This window comes from Xiphophorus maculatus, chromosome 6 (assembly GCF_002775205.1).
Source record: "Xiphophorus maculatus strain JP 163 A chromosome 6, X_maculatus-5.0-male, whole genome shotgun sequence".
Taxonomy (NCBI): Eukaryota; Metazoa; Chordata; class Actinopteri; order Cyprinodontiformes; family Poeciliidae; genus Xiphophorus; species Xiphophorus maculatus.
The window spans coordinates 19134335-19155821 of record NC_036448.1 but is presented as its reverse complement, the minus strand read 5'-3'; positions in this window follow the sequence as shown (position 1 = coordinate 19155821).

Sequence of the window (21487 nt, the reverse complement as noted above, 5' to 3'; positions counted from 1 at the left end):
TATTAGAAAACAAGACCCCAAGCTTTAACGAGACAGGAGTGCAAACCTACCAAGACATGAACGTTCACCTAAAATGGCCGTAGGCTAAAGGATGTTTAGTCAGAGAAACAGCCAAGTCACCCATTGCAATTCTGGAGGGGCTCTAGTGTTTCACTGCTCAGCTGAAGGCAATCTATCAAAAGGACAACTATTAGTTGAGTAATCTAGAAGAGTAGCAAGAAGAACGCTAATGCTGAAAGAAAGCCAAAAGAAGTCCTGCTTGAAGCCAACCACAAGCCATGGAGGCAGTACAGCAAACATGTCACAAAATGTGCTGTGGTGTTTTTGTGGGAGACCCCAAGCACATAATTTTCCATGGTGCTGGCAGCATCATGCTGTGTGGATGATTTACTTTAGTAGGGCCAGTAAATACAATGCAGTATTTTTTAACAATTCTTGCAAACAACACCAGTTAATTACCACCAGAGCTAACAGTTCAAAGGTGCCCAGCATTAGATCTCCAGAGCTGCAACTTTTAGATGAATCCCTACTTTGTGGATTCAGGTGTTTTGGAGAAGGGATGCATCTAAAAGTTGCAGCAGAACTGCTCCCAATAACTGGACATGGGCTTCCCTGATTTTGATCAAAGCCTGTTAGAGTGGCGTAGCTAAAATCAAGGAATAAATTCAGTTTAGAAAACGTAAATTTATGGGGAAAAACAGCATTGTTTAGATGTGCAAAGCTGGTAGAGACACACTCCCAAATGATTTGCAAATATAATTATAGCCAACAAAGGTTTTACAAAATACTGACTCAATGGTTTGAGTACAAATGTGCACTGCAGTTATCATTTTCCTTCCTTTCACAGGTAAACAATACTTTGTGCCACCCTATCACATAAAATCCCAATAAAATACAAGGACATTTGAAGAAACATGAAAAAATGTGACAAAATGTTCAAAGGGTATGAATAGTTTGGCAAGCACTGTACAGGCAGGTGGGAATGAAAGAGAATAACTGACAGTATTTAGGGGATGTGAGGTGCGGCTGCAACCAGGAAACATTGAGAAGGACTGTAAATAAAGTCAGAGTGTTTGCTGGGATTCAGAAAGGATGCTGGGCAGCAGAAGAAATAGATGCAGCTCATTCCCACCCCAGACAACCTTTTTACCACCGAACATGTTTTTTTGACTGAACTGTTGTCAGAACAGAGACAGCTATTCCCAGAATAACACCGCACTGTTTCGTCAAACAACCAGCACCAGGTCTGCCAAGTAATGGATGCTGGAATACACTATGAAGACGGACAGTGTTTGCTCAGAGTTCAGCTTTGGCAACAGAATGAGCAACAGAGGAATTAGTCTTTAGTATTTCCAATTTAATCGCACACAGAATTTTATTAAGGCTACTCAAAGGCTTATTTCATTTGTAAAAGCGTATTCATGTTTATTTCATGAGTCAATTGGTGAATTTAGTGACCAGAAGAGGGCAGCATAACAGCAATAAAGAAGCCACTTTTACTCTGAGCTTTTTCTTACCAAAAGTGCTTTGCTGAGTACAGAACATTTCATTACTGCTATATGACGGCTATATTTCCAGTTTCAATACCTTATTATGCTAATGCCAGTTATCTCCAGTATGAGCTCTGGATTCATATCTCTGCATCCCCCATGAAGATCACATTGGGATCACAGTAAAAAAGACAGAGCCATGTTCTGATTTTTCTGTTGTTATGCATTAGCATTCATAACCTGTTGTTACAAGAGATAACTTTGTTTTCACTGACTAAATTGTTGATAGATTTACCAAATCTCCTGTCTTGACATTATCAGACTGTATAACACCTGTCTTCTATTCAAGTTAAAAATAGTCATTAACTTCACGTTTGCCCTGACATTCATAGGGAGCATGAAGCCAGATGAGTCACAACTGAAGGAAAATACCAAGCTATATCTTTCATTAAGAGGATAAAAGATCTCAGCATGGTTTCACCCATAAATCCTAGGGATATTTCTACTTTCCGCCCCTCTTGGATCGATGTCTTATTTTTCGACTTTGCAGAAGTCAGGAGGACTGATTGGAATTGGAGAGGTCTGAATTGAAGCTGTGGAGAATCCCTTGCAGCATCTAAGGCATTTGTCACAGAGAGATGCATTTTACACACGCTCCATCTCATTTTGATTCCTTTAAATTCATCATAGCTGTGACCTTGATCTTTTACCTTAAACAGGCTGGCTTGCCTGGAGGATATGGGGGGTTGCGGATGTTGAGACAACACAAAGCAGACCTTTTCAAAGGACCACATTTGTGCTCTGTGTCAGATCCTTGACACCAAACTTGCACACGCAAACATTCCTTTTATCCATGCTAAATTTCAAGCAGATGTAACTGGAACATGTACTGTAGATACCCTGTAGACTTTGTGGGAACTGAGGCCTCTCAACACTAAATATCCATTTATTTCTCGATACTTACCTGACACCTATGGTGAGAGTGAACACTGTTGAAGGGATCTCTTTGATTTGGCAGGCAGTCACCGCAGGTTATCGTGTGCATCATGCCCTGTTTGTACTTCACTTTCACCGGGTGACTCAGTGGGATGGCATAGGTCTGTGCATGCAGCCCACATGGGGACTTTTCAACCTGGGGTCAAGGGGCTGCCTAAGGATACTGAAGTCATATACTCAGTTTTCTCTCTTTTAAATCTGAGTATTGTGACTGAGATGTTTTGGTCATGCATTCTACTTTATATGCTCACTGTAAAGCTCTTTGGATCTGACTAGAATTTTAATTATTTGTTATGAAACCTCATAGAAGCAGATGTTTGAATCTATACCATACTTCCTACAGACACACAAAAACATTTCATAGGAAAATGAAGTAGCTGAGAAATCATCTGCCACTGCTGGCTGATTCATCCACTCTTAGAAGATTTCTTAAGATGTGCTTAGTGCAAGGGAGTCTGAATTTGTTTCACCTAAAGAAATCCTTTCTACCACACTACCTTCTAGTGCTATTGCAGATTTATCCTCCATGTCTTGTTGTACCACTCATATTATCTGCTTTTTAGCTTACCAAAGAAAAGATTAGAAGCACGTTTTATCTTCTTCCTGCTCTGTCACAAATGTTGGCCATTTTCCCACTTGCAAAAACTTGTAGTGTTAATTGCTTCGTATTGAACCCATGTGATGAGCGGATATGAAACAGTATCGTATTTTCCTATATTTCACATTTACCATGATTTGTACCTACTAAGCTGGGGAGGAAGGTGCAACCCCTTGCAATGCCTAGTACCAGGCTCAAGAATCTGAAAATCTGAAAAAGTACAAAGATACTTTTTTTGAAGTTAAATATTTAGCTACAAAATTAAATTGGCATTTTTTGTAGCTAAAAAAACAGAATTGTGCAATTACAGCCTTGTGTTATTGATTCACAATGGTGTAAGTATAGGGCTACAACATGATTGCTAACAAGTACAAAATGGAAGAAGCAAAGGATGGACTGGTTAAGAGTAGTTTTGAAATGGGGATATGACTTGTAAAAGGGATAAATTGATCCAGAATCACTAAGTGTTATAGTTGTGATTCTTGTTGGCTCCACTGGTCGTCATATTTTGCTTCTAACTGTTGTAATCTGTCCACTTTAAGCATCTACCAGAATAGGTCTGTGATGCCATAAAGTAATTTACTCCACATGAAGAAAACTCACAACGTCCCTTCTGTCAAGCAAATTTCACCTGACACTGCCAGTCAAAAAGATCCATCATATTGTTTGCATATTATTTGGGAAGGACCCAAACAATCGCTGGTACTGTCACTTTTTATTGCTCACTTTTGCAAATGAAAATAAAAACATAATCATTCAGCAATTATCTGTGACCCTTATCACGATTAGTTCCTTTATATTATTTATTGAAAGAATGGTGAATAACTTTACAAGATCTATTTTAAAGGTTTGGTTTTTCAAGTTTATCTGATAAAGAAAAATAATCAACATGGCTTCCTCCAATGACACAATCAGAACACAAGATTAAGGGAAAGTTCAAACAAATGTCATGGTCAGATGCAGACACGGAGATGAGCTTGGAGACAAAGGGCGAGATATTGTTGGCTGTTGTGGATGTACACAAATAATGCACACCCACCCACGCCAACTCACACTCACACACAAAGCCTCCCACCTCCATGCAGATACAAGTCTGAGCACAGAGATACACACAGCAGATTAGAGGAGGTGATTTATTGGCTGTAAAATGTTAATATAGCTATAAGCCGGCCTCATGAATTGTTAATTATGGCCTTGACATCCTCGTCACCTAAAATGTTAATGAGGTGAGATTGCGTCAGGGGCTGAGAAGTCTCTGGGAGCCACTGAGCAAATACAACAGATGATCTGAATCCACATGACCCTCCATGCGCTAAATTAGGAAAAGCTGAGGGCACCTCAGGTGGGTCGGCCCATTCGGCCGGTGAGTAATTAAATTAATGAATGGTGATCCTTGAATTAAGCACTGCCCTGGCGAGGGAAAATTATAAATATTGTTCCTTTTTAACCCATTTCACAGAGTATATTGGTAAAGACATGTCTAAAGAGAATCCAGCTTGGTGAAGACTAACATCAGAGATCTCTTGTGTTGTTAAGTGGTTAATTTTAATATCGCAATATTGTTTTCAAAGAGGCTGAGTGGTGCGTTTCATCCTAACATAATTAAGTGTCACCCCAATTATCCATTTTAGCAGGAATTTAAGTATAATTAAGCACATCTTAAGTATAAATAAGCAGAATATATATATATAAAATTCCCTTCTCACCCACCGCGGGTGGTTCTTATCCTCTGAGCTCGGGTCCTCTACCAGAGGCCTGGGAGCTTGAGGGTTCTGCGCAGTATCTTGGCTGTGCCAAGGATTGCACATTTTTGGACTGAGATGTCTGATGTTGTTCCTGGGATCTGCTGTAGCCATTGGTCCAGTTTGGGGGTGACAGCCCCGAGGGCCCTGATGACCACAGGCACCACTGTGGTCTTCACCTTCCAGGCCCTCTCCAGTTCCTCCCTGAGGCCCTGGTATTTCTCTAGTTTCTCGTGCTCCTTTTTCCTGATGTTGCAGTCGCTTGGTATTGCTACATCTACCACAACGGCTTTCCTCTGTTGTTTATCCACTACGACAATGTCTGGTTGGTTCGCCATTACCATTTTGTCTGTCTGGATCTGGAAGTCCCACAGGATCTTAGCTCTGGCGTTCTCCGCCACCTTTGGGGGTGTTTCCCACTTTGATCTCGGGGTTTCCAGTCCATATTCTGCACAGATGTTTCTGTACACTATGCCTGCAACTTGGTTATGTCGTTCCATGTACGCATATATATATATATATATATATATATATATATATATATATATATATATATTCTGCTTCAGGACAACAGGGATGGACTTATGGTTAATAGAGACAAAATGAATAAAGCTAAAAAGAAAGTAAGTATTTTAATGATTTAGTTAGTGCTTGTGGCATTGCCTTTTTTATACAGTGAAAAATCAGAAGACACTTCTAGGGACTTGACAATAGTTTGGCTAAATTAAAATCTAGTACCATTCTTTCATTCATAATTATGATCCTTAGAGTCATTTGATCCAATTAAAAGTATGTTCTCCAAAAATTGGATTCAGAATAATTGTAGAAAACTCTATGGAAACCATCAAAGCAAACCTTGATCAAGCACAGGGCGACTGTGACAAAGAAAAATGCTATTTTAACAAGAATTAATTAATCAAATATCAGAAGTGTTTAAATTCCTAAATTAAAAAGTGTTCTTCTTTCAGGAACCACTATTAGGTTCCTGGGGCTTTGTCAGGTTTTCCTATTGCTCTCTGATGTATTTCTTAAGTCATCAGTTTTTTCATGAGTACAAATTTGGGATGAAACATTATAGTGCATGTATGAAATCGCAAAAAATCCTGAATTCATAGCTGGTTTTCATTTGCATCCTGTTAAATTTCAGCTCTCTGCATTGAAGCAGAAGCATCAAGTTGTAGGTTTTCAGTTTCCCTTTGTCCGATTCATGGATGTTACAGTCCTGCAAATTTTTAGCTTTACTTTCAACTAGAGTTTTGTTTCTCCCACAACAGCACATTGTTTTTCTTCTTACAATGTAAAAATAGTCCTGCTTTCTATTCAATAGCCTCATTATTAACTTATAATTATGTCCATGATACTTATGGTGCTGCAAAATGAAGGTCATTTAAAAATAAACAATAAAACATGCACACATTTGAAGTTACAATGCACTTGCTTTCAAACATTAACATAAAAACGACATCTTGATTCATACTTACTTTTGTATGCATGAATCAGTAGCAGTACAGAAAATGCTATAAAATGCTACTGCCAATAGATCTGCCATTACAAATTTAACAGCTAGAGTGAAATGGTGAGCGCATAAAAGATGTAAGTTATTTTAAAAATTTAGAAATTATTAAAAAGAGATCAAGAGTCAAGATGGACCAAAAACCTATTTAAAGCTTATACACTTTCAAATGATGTATAACATTGAAATACTGCCTTGCTTTTTACTGCCAAGGTACATTTTCACACTTTTATACCTTATAAATCCAAAAATGTGGTGTTTGGAGTTTAGGAGTCATTACGTTGCATTTATCATCAGCCTGACAAATTGTAGTCAGGTAATTCCCTGAATCATGAAATGTTAATGCCTAAGTCGATCTCGAATCCACCAGTGAGGCAAAGATCTATTCTCCCTGAACTACATTCATCTGAACAAACTTTGTTCAACTGTACTTCTCTTACATTTACACATATCTGGAGTGAATTATTCTTACAGATTGATTTTTTTTAGTACTGGCTGGTGTTCATCTTGTATTAAAAAGCAAAATCCAAAAAGAGAAATACCTGTGCTATGTTTGTTTTTAATAAAAATGTATGATTGTCTTTTCTATAAAATAACACTATCTTCATCGCAATCAAGATAACTTGAAAACATTTCTTTTCATCCATACTCCCTTGACACTTATTCAGCTAACACAGGATTATCTCCTCTAAAAGAAATAGGATTATATGGGTATTTTCTGCTTGGTGTCACATTATATCTTAGCTCTTGAGCTTTTTTTTTACTGAGCTTCATTAACAGTCATCTGCTTATCAGCAAGGGATTGTGTGCATGCAGGTGTGTGATAGGTACATAATATTTGTTGCAGTCGAGGTTACATTTTTTTGACTCAGGTAATCAGGTTGTTTTGTTTGAGGATGGCAAGGAGATAATTGCTGGTGGCACCAGGAAATGAAAATTCAGGCTGAAAAATAAAACCATTGCTAATTGGAAACTTTCGTTTTATAGCAAAGTGGTCTCAAGAAAACAGGAAAAGCAGAATACATAAGGAAACACATGCATCTTCAATGACTTCAAGGAATGAGTAAAATAGCTATTATTTTTTATTCCACTTAATGACACCAAGCATTTAACATCACTTTGTTCTACTGCCTGAACTTGCTCAAAGGTTACTTAGAAAAAAAACAACTAAAGATTAGCTTTTCACAACTTAGAGCACAGAACATTCCCAGAACTTACCAGGTCTACTATATATTTCACTGAACTGAACCATGTACTTATCAGAAACATTTTCTCAGAATTAAAATTTTTTTTCTAATGAAAATTTTATAGTAACTGTTCTTTCTGACAGGATCCCTGGATCATTTTTTATTTCCCTGGATAATTTTTTTTATTTAACTTAGTAGGTGTTTTCATCAAACTTTTGTGGAATTTATCATGTTCATACTGAGAGCACTCCCTGGAATTTACATTATATATTAATGAAAATTTAATTGAACCTACTGGGTATCTACGTTTTCGGGAGTCTCCTGGAACACTGCTTGGAAACGTAATGTAATTCTTTGAAACTTTCAAGGAATTTACCAGGTGCTTTTCTGGAACTTATATATTGTTCCATGGCATTATCTTGTAAGTTTCCTTTGTTTGTCTGACAAGAAAGTACCTGGTCAGCTTTGAATTACAATAGTTACTTTTGCAAAAGCCCCCCAACCCCCCTTGCTGAAGCCATTGTGATAGTAGTAGAGTAAGCTTGTGTGGGAGGCATAAGTCAGACTTCACCTGGAAAATGCCAGGGATATTGACTTTCTGCATTGAGTTCAGTTAAGTCACTTTTTTGTTTTGCTGACAGCATTGGATTTGTAAATGCTCTTTTTCAATCCACTGAAAGTGCTGTGTCCAAGACAAAAACCTGTTTATGCTTTTAATATTATTACTTTGTTACTTTCAGGCAGAGTGATCGAATGTGACTTATTTAGGTTTTACGTTTCCTCTTGATATACTTACTCAACTAGAAGACGTGCAGGCTCACCGTGGAAGGTTCCTCTGTGTATTCTATTCCTGTGTTGCTTGCTCTCACTTAAAATCATTGACTGACTGCAAGGTGTTGTGAGCAGAGCTCTGAGGGGACTGTGCAATCAATCTCAACACTTGCTTTTCTTCTTGATTCCTAAAGTGGTTCTTCATAATTTTTGCAGAGCAACAAGAGTTGATGTTGTGTGCCGCAGAATAAATTTTTGACCAAATATGAAAAGCTGTGTGCTTCATGAGGGGTTCTGGCAAGAAACTACTGAAGTCAACATGGGACAAAAAATGTTTTATTATTATTTTGAAAATGTTGCTACATGAATAATAATAGCCATTAAGATTACAACCAACCAACTTCCAGTACTGTTATGGTTATTACCATCTTTACTGCATCTGGTGTAGAGTTAAAGCTTTTTGAAGATATTTTAACCATGGATGTCAACAGTATATCTCAATGCTTTAACCTTAGCTTGCTCAGTATAATACAGTATTACAATGTTAAGCCATATTGTTTGCTATTATTCCTGTTTGGTGTGTCGGGTTATGATAAACACACTGTGGAATGATAATGCGACATACTTTTTGTTTTCATCCTATACCATTTATTTACAATAAGCTAAATAAAAAGGAAAGAGAACCAAATTTTGTTGGAACAGCAAAGAAAATATGATGCTGCTTTAATTGACTAGAGAGAAAGTTTTAATATGGTGGAAAATTTTCAAAATGGGAAAGACATCCACAAAACAATGTCCATGGAAATGTGACTGAAATCTTGTTGGTGTAAATGAACTAATCAAGAGTTTCAGAGTATTCATTTTGGGTGAATTTGGAAAGCATGTATAGACTTAATTAGTTTTGATTTACAATAGATTTTCTTCTGAGCAAAGAAATCACAGTCACTGGAAGACTATATTTGGCAATGAAAAAAGATTTTCATTTCATCAGATATTCAATGTTTTTTTTTTTTTTTTTATGTATTAAGGTCATGTTTTACTTGGTATTCTCAAGACCCCTTTCTTTGTGTTTCATGTCCTGTTTATCTTGACTAGTTTTTCAGCTTTGTAAAAATTTGTTCAATTGTTTGTCATATAGCCAATCACATGGCACCAACCATATCAATTCATCCAGATATGTAGAAGACAACTTGCAGGCTGGAGTTTAAGCTAACTACTGGAGCAAAGGAGACAGGCTGGTTTTTAGTTCCAGGTGATTCTGTCTAAGGATTTCAGAAACTGCTGCTCTACCGCTATTTTCATACACATTCATCTCTTAAATTTACAAGAAGGGTGTGAGGCGTCAAAGAGAAATAGGCAGACTCATTCAACATGATTGAAAGATAATACCAGCTAAATTAACCAGTTATGAAAATGCACAGCATGTTGAACCTTGAAGCAGCCACTCTTGTTGGCTAACAACAGAAAACTGAGCTACGAGTTGTTCTTCATTTTTGTCACCAATATTGGACAGTGTTTCCTGGTCTCATTACTCCCAGTTTCAGTTCAGTTTAAATGGCAGAGTAAGAATTTGCTGTAAACTTCATGAAGGCATTGATCCATTCCACCTTGAATGAACGGTAGGAGTATATTGACCTGGCCCACTTTAGCATCGTTTAAGCAGACAACTTGTGTATTGTTGATGACAACAATGTCAAGCTATTTCAAACTGATTTCTTCAACATAAATACTGTACTCCAGTGGCCACTGTAGTCCAATAGAGCACCTCTGGGAAATGGTGGAATAGGATCTACATGTCATGGCTGTCCAATCAACAAATATGCAAATCCAAATGAGTAAAATGGCTTCTATTGAGTCTATCGTATCTGTTGTAGTTTGATTATTTTCTTTCTGTGCTCAGGATTATTTCCTTTTCTTCTTACAACATCTTCAACATCTTGTCTTGGTTGAATGAATATTTAATAGTCACCTTCAACTGTTCGTCTGCCTCCAAGAGTGTGTTTGCATCTTACCACTACTTGAAAACCCAAGCATATAGAAAAGACCAAAAATTGCAAGTTTTATGACAGGTTTAAGACTTAGGAAATATTGTCCCTTTTTGACAAGGAATTATAGCAGTAAAAAAATGCCTGGCTTTAATAGGGGATTGACTTCTCCTGCAATTTCCCACATAAAGCCTGCAGTCAGCCTTCAATTTTTAAAGTAGTTCTCATCGTTCATACTCTTTGATTTTCTCCTGTATTTCAATCTCTTTTAATTTCTGTAATATCACCTTTTATTGAGGCAGTGACATTCTTTCCAACCATGAGTAATTTAGTCAAGGACCCTTATGAATCAGACATGGGTTGCGTAAGCCTCTTTTAGGTTTTGTGCCTTTTGTTGTTGAGAAGCAGCAAACACTTCTCCATCTGCGTTTTGTGTAAAAGTGTGAAAAAAGAAGTAACCCTGAGGTCTGGCTTGAATGCTGCACTTCTTGAAAAAGAGGTGCAATCTTTTCAACATATGAAAGTTTGGTTTAAAGTCAAACTTTAGAGTGACGATCTTCTTAGGGCAGCACAAAGTTTGTGGAGGAATTATAGTTTCAAGGTGATAAACATGTTAACGAGATTGAGGTGCCTGTCATTTCAGTTCATAAGAAAATATTTTTATATTGATCCACCTCATCAAGCTGCAGCATGACTAAGAGTTATGTTAATGTTTGTGTTGAGTGTGTGGCCAGTGAGGGTGTTTGTGATGTCAGCCTGACATCAGACACTTTATTATGCTCTGACTTATACAACCTCTTTGTGTATTGCCACCTTTTCTTGCACATTCCCTCAGGGCCACTCCTCTTCCTCCCACAAGAAGCCCACCCCCTGTTGGAGATGTGTCATGCAATGAGCCAATGCACCCGCCGGAGACTCACACAAACGTACTCAGCCCTTACAGACAAAAAACTTTGGATGTTTTGTTCTTCAGTAAGACACATGGCGAAAAAGAGAAAATGCAGAAACCCAACGGTCTCTGATCCATAGTGGTTTGGATGTAATTGATTCCCTGCTGTGAGAAATCTGTCTCTCAGACGGTGAACAAACACTAACAGAACAGTTAAAGGGCAGTGAAAATCTGAGCTCTATCTCTGAGCTCTGTCAGCTAATCTCTGTCAAAGGCACAGAGAGAGTCAGACCTTTTTATGGATGTCGTTGCTTCATTACAGATTGATACCTGTCAGATGACTGTATGCAAATTATGTTTGATTAAGGACAGCTGTGTCATCACAGCCAAAAACACGGAAAATGCATGAATATTAAGAGGAAGGATAGGCACATAAATAAATAAAAAAATCGAGTTTTTATGTATTGAATTTCCTCATGATTTGAGTTTTTTCTTGAAATTTGTAATGATGTTTTAAATTTTCAATTTAATTAAACAAAGCTTTGTCCAAATTGTATTCAAATTTGTTTGACGCAAGCTGTAACCCATTCAACTAAAATCCAATTATATAATGGGATTCAGACTTAATGATATGGATATTTATATTATATATAAAATACAAAAGAAATTGTAAAATAATACAGTACCATCAAATGTATCTGATCCTTTAACGGCAATTGGTAAAATTTCACTTTTGTAAAGAAGCCAGCTGATTGTATCAAATCACTGACTGAGCAGCAATCCCTCATCCTGAGCAAGCATATGGCAAAAGTGGGAGGAAATCACTCTCTTTAAACACGAAGAACCAGGATTGGTATGAGTGCTGCAAACACTTGGGGGTTAAGCGTTATAGAGCATACAGACAAAAACAAAGAAGTACTAAGCCAGCAGTACTTTCTGTGGGTAAGAAAACAAAAAGTAAATAAACAATAGTTCCTTCCAATAAAGAGACAAACCTAAAAACGCAATCACTGCAAAAGGGATTCCTTCAGTACGAAAAGAAAACAGAGGAAATCTTAGTATTGGCAGTAAAAATTAAACTCATGAGCTCCAACTTCCTACATAAAATTACTTCACCAAATATTATCATAAACACTTTTTAAAACTGAAATGGATTTTAATCAGCCATTCTCAGTTCATGGCACACAAGACTGTTTGATTATACAGAATATTTTGGTCCACTGCAACAATCCGAACCTTTCACCTTTCAGACTCCTCTCTCTCACGCAAACATATGATCAGCACAGCCACACAGTGTGCACTTCACAGCTGCTACTGTCTAAAATCTAAATTAAAACAAAGGATGTGTCAGATTTTCCTTTTCTTAGCCAAGAGTAAAAGATGTTTAGAGCAAAAATCAGACAGTCTCAGTGGAATACTTGATCATTTGAATCATAGAGTGAATCTTAAAGGAGAATTTCTATTTGTCCATCTTAATTCACAGGATTTTTGACAGTTTTCTATAATATATTATAAATATTTATATTCTCTTTATGTGTGGCTTAACTTGAGCTAAGTTACTTCTCTTTGGAGGTGGCACGTTTCTTATTTGAATGACATATCTTATATACTTCATTTCTACAGACTGTCATGGGTTGTGCAGATCATGGGAGCAATAACCAGCCCTGAATTCTTATATGCAAACAAAAACTCCCTTGCAAGCAAATCCAAATTCTGTGGTAACACCAACATTAAATTATTTATGACATAATTATACCTTCATTTTTCAAACATTAGGAGGATGGGTCTGAATAAATGTCCTGCGGTTAATTATAGTTGCGGATTTAACTACGACTTCAGCTCTATTTTAACACGCAGAGGAGCTATGAACAATCTAGAAAGCACTGATGTGTATCAGCACATACACAGTAGCAGGAGCATAATCTTACCTACCTCATGAAAAGTTGGAGCCATGGTTTTGCCTCAGCATCACACACGACTGGGTTTGGTTTCTAGTGTCATCCTCAAGAGGAGTGCAGTCAGTGGGATGCTCTTGCACTATCATGAAAGGTAAAATATGTCTTACATGGATAGTAATGTGGCTTCTAGTGTCTTGGGACCCAATTAACTTTGTGTTTGACTTTTTTAAGTATCACTTTTTCAGTTGCAGGTTGGGAATGTGGTGAGAAACATGAATGGAAACAGGAAATAGAAAGCAAGGACACAGAGGAATATAGCTCTGAGTATAGAGCTGGACAGTGACCAAAAAGAATGACATCTCAGATAAAAGCAGATAAAAAAGAATGTCCTACATATAGGGCTGATTCTATTTTGCACCAAAAGGAGTTTGTTGAATTAGTTTGATTTTACATCCGTTTGGGAAGAGACTCTGGGACTGATCCCAAACCTGTTGGAATGGCTATATGTGCCTTCTTTGCTCAGAACATCTTAGAATCCCCTGAATAACCTTGAGAGGATTACTACAGAAAGATAAGTCTAAATTTTCCTCTTGGAGCCACTACCCTTTATTACCTGATCTTAAGCAGAAGACGATGAATAGATGGACAAAAAGTTTTACATCACTTCACATTTATTCAATTGAAACTAACTGTATATTTTTCAAAGTTGCTAAAACTACATTACTTAACGATATAGTTTGCTACATATGGTTAGTAGTCAACACAAACTGCTTAACTATACTTTTCACTGGTACCAGAGGTTGTGCTCTCAGTCATTCCTACAACAGAAGAAATTTATTCCATCTGCCAGGGCTGCAAGAATAAAATTATATATTTTAAATATATTGTATTTTCAAACTTTGGGTTAGGTAGTTCTCATAACTTCTGTGCGATTGGACAGAAATTTAATGTGGGCCAAAGGCCACTGACAAAGGCTGCAGTGGTAGGGAAGAGTTAGTACTTGAATTCATATAGAATATGTAATAAACTGGTCAGAAACAACTTCTTGTGTTTTTGTTCCTCAAATTAAAGTGCAAAAATCTGGTTTTGTGAAAGTCTTTAGATAAATATATTTGATTAAAAACCACATTTAGTTTTCTTAATTTGGAGAGCAGATGTAACTCCTGATGTTTTGAATACATTTGAAAATAACAAATCTGTAAAAAAGCCATAATTCTAACTAACTACTGGTTAAAAATGATCAAGTAATTCAGAAGATTTCACAGGTTTTAAATTTGATCACTTATAATTAGGTCTTATCTTCTCAATATAACCTGCAGCTTTCCTTTGTGTGTGTTTATGCATGCATGTCTATTTCTTTGTTTTATCCTGCTAGGACATTTCTGGTGTAATCAGTTACCATTTTTGATAGGCGTTATGGAGACCAAAGCCTGCTTTTAATGTATCAGACCTCCATTTGTATGTTTAGGGTTAGCATCAGGTTTAGGCACAAATGGAGTTGCTATATTGAATGGAAATCAACATGAAATATTAAAAACCTCAGAAATACAAATTTGTATCTGTGTGTGGATTTGCTAGTCAGCCAATTTGAAGAGAAAGGAAAAAATGTAATTTAAGGCACCATTATTACAGGCCGGCTTGTGTAATCTTCATAAGAATGAAATGTGGTTTTCTTAAAAAAGTTTCATTTTGCTGCATCAGGAAAAAGCAACAAGCAGAAAACAGAGCTGTGCTCACACTCAGACAGCCAGAGAGAAACTCTCAGATAAGTTCGCTGATCTTTTAGCAGAAATGTAGAGCTTTTTTAAAATTCTAAATAGCATCAGTTGTAAAATGTCTTTTTTTTTCTCTTGAATTGTGGGTTTCAAAGATCTGAGTGAGAGTAGTATTTCTGTATTCTGAGAGAAGCGTCGTTCAGACTCTTTGAACTGAGAAAATAAAAGACGCATGAAGGGATATGCCTATGATAGTGCGCACTCTTCAGTTGTTTCCTTACAAAACAATCCCACGGTTAAATCTGAAGGAGTATCGCTATATCTGCCCCAGTTCATAATGTTTTTTTGTTAAAGTGTGTGATGAACACATAATAAAGATAGTCAAATTAAACTCCTCTGAAATAGAGCTTTATTACAAGCTTACCTGTTGTTTTTAGTTCTTCTTTGTCTTTCAGAGTTACACCTTTGGTCACTATAAACTCCTCCGAGTCCAGGTGCTGCTCATAGTAAAGCTTCATCCGCAACACTGGAGACAGTGATTAGAGGGAGGGAATCAATAATACATGGTGAGGGACTGCTAATGTACCAAAGGGACTGAGAGACAGACGACGCCGCCACAGATACGCTGCTGCTGTCTCATATCTGCTGGTTTTTGCCACAGAAAGAAGAAGCACACTAGGTATAAAACGCAACAGGGGAAATAAACGACAGGAAACAGAAAGGTTAGTCAAACTGAGATAAAAGAGCGTGAAACTCGAGGAAAAGATCATACAGCACAAGTACCGCGCTGAAGGGATGGAAAAAATTAACTGAATGGCAAAGGCTGAACATAAAAAATCAAATCATAATGGGATATGTTATCCAGGAATTATATTTTAAAGGAGAAGAAAACTCAACTAGGAGCAAAGCACAACAAGCCCATTATGTGCACCAGTGTTCAGAGAAGGGCCCTCAACCTACGTTCTGACCTGATGTTTTAAAATCGATACGAGGCTGTGAAACAGGCTAAAATGAAATAAGCGTTCAAGCCATCCAGGAAATAAGATTGGCAGGCAGATGGAGACATGCCACAGTGCTCTAGGGATTAAAGCTTGACAAGTGATCTCGCATCAAAAGGGATCAGGGGTTAATGTCTCACCAGCATTAGCACACCATTCCCAAATCAGCCGGTGGACCTCGGCTCCCCCCTGCACACAAACAAAAGAGGAGTCAGAGAATGGAGATGTAATTAATCAGATATTAGTATGAGCGCGTGTCCACATCCCTCCACTTTTCATCACTCCCCCGTCTCCTTGTCTCATTTTCAGTAGTGCTAATCATTAGACTGTATAGGCAAATACACAACGTTTTTGTGGTGAAACAGATATTTCTCCATACACATGAGGCTGATGTAGGGGCTGCCTCTGTCTGAATGAAACCTCATTACCGGATTGACACTCCAGACTCGTGAGCCAGCGACACTACAGGTGGCTCGTTATCGCTTGCCTTTCTCCTCGCAGCTTGAACTTCTACATCAGTGGACATCGGCTTCAGCGTCGTCGTCTGTGACCTCCTGCTCATCAAAACAGACAATGCAAAACTGTGAGAACCAATATACAAACCAGCCGCGTTGTCCCCCCGCAGCATTTCGTCTGTGAAATATTTCGGCTGTATAAGCTGAGTACACAGAGATGGCACTGAGTGGGATGGGAGGCAGCGTGCACCTTGAAGTTGAAGTAATGGCAGAAGTGTTTCCACGGCGACAAAGGTAAAGTTTCTGAACTGTTTTGGCTCCCAACCTCGACTAAGATTCCACTAATGTGGAGCTGAATAGACACAAACTTGATATTTGTGCTGAAGGGGCTATTGAAAAAGCCTGAGTCAAGCTCACCATGGTGAGCGTCCTTCAGTGAATTCATTCCATTCAAAACTCAATGCCACTGAGAGCGGAGAAAAAGTCAATTCAGATAACATTATAAAAAGTGAAGCACATTACACAAAAAGCCTCATGCTTTGAAGATGTTAAGAGATTAAGAGTGAAATAGCTTCTATCCATCCATCCATTTTCTTACATCTTTGTCCCTAGTGGGGTCGGGAGGGGTGCTGGTGTCTATCTCCAGCTAACGTTCCGGGCGAGAGGCGGGGTTCACCCTGGACAGGTCGCCAGTCTGTCGCAGGGCAACACAGAGACACACAGGACAAACAACCATGCATACACACACTCACACCTAGGAAGAATTTAGAGAGACCAATTAACCTGACAGTCATGTTTTTGGACTGTGGGAGGAAGCCGGAGAACCCGGAGAGAACCCACGCATGCACAGGGAGGCCATGCAAACTCCATGCAGAAAGACTCTGGGCCGAGATTCACCTTGCAGCAAGAAGGGCCCAGGACCTTCTTGCTGCAAGGTAACAGTGCAACCAGCTGCGCCACTGTGCAGCCCCGTGAAATAGTTTTTTATTGTCAATTATTTGGCTAATCAAGCATATTTAACAATTAAAGAAAGAAAACAATTATCTTTGTCACACTAATGGGCCTTGAATTACTATTGTGTTCTTGCTCAGCATCTCTTTGGTGCTGTGCGTTTGTTTTAAAGTTGACTTTGACATTACCATTCCCATTTATATACAGTGCTAATTATCTGCTTTGCAATCCGATGGTATGCAAGGACACACACTTTTAAGTAAATTACAGGAGCCTTTTACTTAAACGTAAGAAAGCTGAAGTATAATTTCTGCATTTGGTAAGGCAAGGCAACTTTATTTACATAGCACCTTTCATCCTAGGGCAGCTCAAAGTGGTTATACATAGAAGTTAGAAACAACAACATACATTAAGACAAAACACTTACCCTCAAGAGGCATAGGCCACCGACCGGTAACCCATCCTCCACAATCAGGTTACATGTTATTCTGTTTTTATTTTCTTTTTAACAGATTCTTCAAATAGTTTGGGAAGTTGATTGTTGGAAAAAGTCTCAGTGAATCAAATGGAAATCTACATTCTTACATGCAACGCTTTTATAGAGAACTTGTGTAAACAGAAAAATTGTATGAATCAAATGGGTGGTACAGATTTATCCCATTGGCACCATTAATGCAAAAAGAAAAAAAAAAAGAAAAACAATGTCTACTTTATTCATAATTGCGTTGTTTGACAAAAAATAAATAAATAAAATAACTGTTTGACTAAAACCGATTATGGCATGTGAGTAACACCATAGCAGCTATATTAGGTGATAACAAAAAGGCTGACTGGCACCTCGTCAATCGCTCATTCACCCTCTCCTCACCATCTGCCCTCTTTGTCGAACTCCATGATTCATCTCCCAGGAGAAGGTGTTCAAACTGTAAAAAGACTGTTTACCCGTCGGAGAGCGCCCCTGCCGCACAGCCTCTGCTCAGCCTGTGATGACATTTCCATTTGACCCATAGCCAGCAGTCCTGTAATGAGAATTCATCAAAATGCAATCTCTTAAAAAAAAAGAGGATTTTGATTCTTGGATGCCTATATTGATATGCAAAATGTGTCAAAAAAGGTCTTCCAGTTGGACGATTTCCATTCACTGAAATTCAGTGGAAGTCTCATGATGATGCATGGGAATGGTTTGTTAAATATATCCCAGAGCAGATTTATGCTAATGGTTATAGACTGAAAAAGGAAATACTAAAAAAACAAACAAACAAACAAACAAAAAAAAAAAACAAAGAATAAAAGTAATCTTATATTCTGTATTCTTGAAGACAATTGAAATTGATTTCTTCTCTTGGGTGCTTCAAAACCTAATATAGCATGTATCTAATATAATTGTACCAAATTATGTAAAAGTGCTTATCACCCACTCATTGACAAAAGCAGTGCTTGTAGACATAGTAGGCATTCATTGTCCCGCATGTATGGGAAGACTGAAATGACAAATCACACAGTGAGATTAAAAATTAAATATTGGTTAGAGTTTAAACTTTTAATGTGTGTGGATATTTCTTTTTAGCTTAAACATATAATTTTTGTCAAACCAACATGTTTCAGATCCTCCAACAGTTTTATATAAAAAAAAGAGAAACATGGTGGTGCAGTTGGTTGCTCTTAAATTGCCCTAAGGTTTGCCTGTGTCTGTGTGTGTGCATGGTTGTTTGTCCTGTGTGTCTCTGTGTTGCATTGTGATAGACTGGTGACCTGCAGCAAGTGCTATTAAGCACTTGTTATTACTAACAATAAGTATTTTACAGTCCTGTGGAAGAATTCTGCAGCAATCATCTCGGACAGTTTTAAAACACATTTGAGAATCTTTTTTTTTTATTAGAATCTCAGTTAAATTTCAATCCTGGCTTTGACTAGACCACTCCAAAAACTTTACTTCGCTTCTTTCTTCATAGGTGGGTGTACTGTTGGGGTTGGATAACTGCCCTGTTGCATAACTTTTGCAGTTTTTCTTTACCATTTACATGGAATGTTTCTTGAATTTGAAAATATTTCAGAAAAATAAACATCTTATTAAGTGATTATATTGGATTTGTAGGCAGTGATAACTGGAGCGAACTCAACAATATTCTCATGTCCTGAACCAAAAAGTGCTTTCATTTATTTTTAGCTCAACATGTGATCATGTAACTATAAAGAAATTAGCTCAGTTAAGACTGCCATTCATATTAAATTTTGTAAAGGAAACAATTTGTCGCAGAGCAAATGAAAGAAAAGGAGGGAAAGCATCCTGCGGTAATTTTCATTTAATTTTCCTCCACGGGTGGAAGCAGATGAAAACATAACATGCTCTACTGTCATTGGAAGGTTTCATTTTCTCCTGAGCCTCGGATGAAATCTAACTTATTGCTGCCTCCTTCCTCCCCCACACACTGCGTAATGAGAGAATATTTCCCCGGAGTGAGAAAGCACATCCAAGCTGTACTTTTAGAAATTTATTAAGCCAACCTAACCAATTATTTTTGGTGTTTGCCTACCTTCTGATGAGTGACAACTCATTCAATAAGGCTAGTAAATGTTAATATGAAACAAATTTTCTGCTGAGCTCTATTAGAGATCAGTGAAGTCTTTCTACATTGACGCTGACAATGATTTTACGTCTTCCGAGCTGGCTTGTTTCAGCGGCATAGGATGAGGGTATTTGAGCAACAAGTCAGGCATTGGAGCAACACATCAATACCTCTAACTAAGAGGAATTGTGTTTTCATACAAAAGCCTGACAAAACTCCAGCTGGGGCAGAGTCCTTTATTGAATTGCCCAGTTAGCCTGTGATCAAACATGTGGGATGGTGATTGCATTCCTCAGCTGACATTTATCTATTTATCGTCACAGCAACAAAAAAAAGAAAGGAGAAAAGAGAAGTAAAACAGTCAGAGAGGCTTTAGAAAATGAGACAGGAATGGCGGCAAACTGATAAATGACTTGTCACATGTTGTTACTGGGAACTGCAGCAGTCAGCCTTGAGAGACGCTCCAAGTTCTCTAGCAAAATAAAGAAGTGGAGAAGCAGGTGACAGGAAGATCACACTCACAAAATTACAAGCTCCTGCAGATTTACATGCCGGGAAAACTCTTGATCACACACTTTATTACATTCAGGCCTTTCATGGCACTCAAACAAACTTAATGTGACTTTTGTTTCTCAGATTAATTGTCACAGCTATTAAGCCATTTAATCTCTTTCTTGTTTATATGGGGAATTACAGGGTAGTGTATTGTCAGGTGTGAGAGCAAATTACGCAGTATATCAGTTTGAATGAGTCCCTTCTTCCTTCTGTGTTACTCTGAACAACCTATAAGGGAGTTTAATGTCTCCAAAGTTAAAGCAACACTATGGCCCAGAGCCAATTTAAATCAGCAAGACAGCTCAAAGTCTAAGCCATTGCACTGCATGGAAAAGTGTTTTGTGTTTTTTCCCCAGGAGACCTGATTTAAGCTTCTGCAATGAACACAAAATAGTAAAGGAGATAGCTCCTATGTTGCAATGTCAGTGTGATAAAAGGAACTTGCTTTACTTTTTGAAAAAGTGTGCTTTTAAATTAAATGGGCTTTGCTTCCCAGTGATTAATAAACCATAGGAGAGAGCAAAGAAAAACATTTGAAAAAAACAAAACAAGGTTCATTAAAAATGCTGATCTGAAAGGACCAATGGTCCTTTCAGATCAAAGCAAAGATAAAGGCTAAACTCACATTTATTAGTGCCGTTAATGAGTTAATATGTTAGGATGAGGCAGCCGCTAATCTCAGTATAATACCAACCTTCTGGTTTGCTGAAGAACCTTAACAAAAGACTTTGTGGTAACTGTGAAAATTGGATAATAGTAAAGATGAGATGTAAGTTTTAATGTATTCCAGGCTATTTTTCCTCGTGAAAAAATGTAGGGTTTTGACCAAATCAAGCATTCTTTGGAATTTCAATCAGGAAGATACGTAATTGGTTCTCCATCGGTCCATCCATCCGTCCATCCATCAGTAACATATCCACATTTAAATAATAATCCACCAAATAATTTATAATTTCCCCTCTGCTTCACAACCATGTGCTACTTTATACTGTTTTTTTTAATCAAACATTTTAATTCCAATAAAATAAGGTTTATGGCAATAATGTGAGGGAATGTGAAAAAGTTAAATGGATATAAGTACTGCACTTTTGCATAGATAATAAGGTTTAAAATAGTTCTTGGATGTTTTTTTGTGTGTGTGTCTGGAAAACAGAAGCCCACTTTGTTTTGTCTTTTG